The following is a 414-nucleotide window of genomic DNA, read 5'->3' on the forward strand; positions in this document are numbered from 1 at the left end:
CTATCTATCTATCTATCTCTTTCTCTCTCTGAAGCCCCCATGCAGAGTTTAGGATGATTACTATGTAAATGAGTGCGACTGGAGAGAAGGAAGGAGGGATGGGGGGGTCAGACACACCGCGCGGGGAGTACTTTTGTTCCTCTTTTCATTATCTCGCTCTATCGTTCCCCGGATCACCGCTATCTCCACGCCGGAGGAATATTTTAATATCCGTTACAGCAACACACACTCTGTTTCTCCTCCCTCCCTCCCTTCCTCTCAACATCTACCCACCCATTTATCTATCCATCCTTCCCTCCGTCCATCCATTCATCCCTACATGCATCCATACATCTGCCTGCAGTGGAGAGTATAGAGACAAATGTACAGAGAGGAAAAGAAGAAGACATTGATATACGTGAGAGTTGGGGGGGG

General features: G+C 48.1%; 1 protein-coding gene across 1 annotated transcript in view; it reads left to right on the plus strand.

Moving 5' to 3' along the window:
• The window catches only part of LOC118342033 (Down syndrome cell adhesion molecule-like protein 1 homolog), a 75,558-nt gene that overhangs the window by 62,176 nt on the left and 12,968 nt on the right, over positions 1 to 414 (plus strand). The gene's annotated exons all lie outside the window — the stretch shown is intronic.

Source organism: Morone saxatilis, unplaced genomic scaffold, assembly GCF_004916995.1.
Source record: "Morone saxatilis isolate NCDOM2014 unplaced genomic scaffold, NCSU_SB_2.0 Contig8, whole genome shotgun sequence".
Lineage (NCBI taxonomy): Eukaryota > Metazoa > Chordata > Actinopteri > Moronidae > Morone > Morone saxatilis.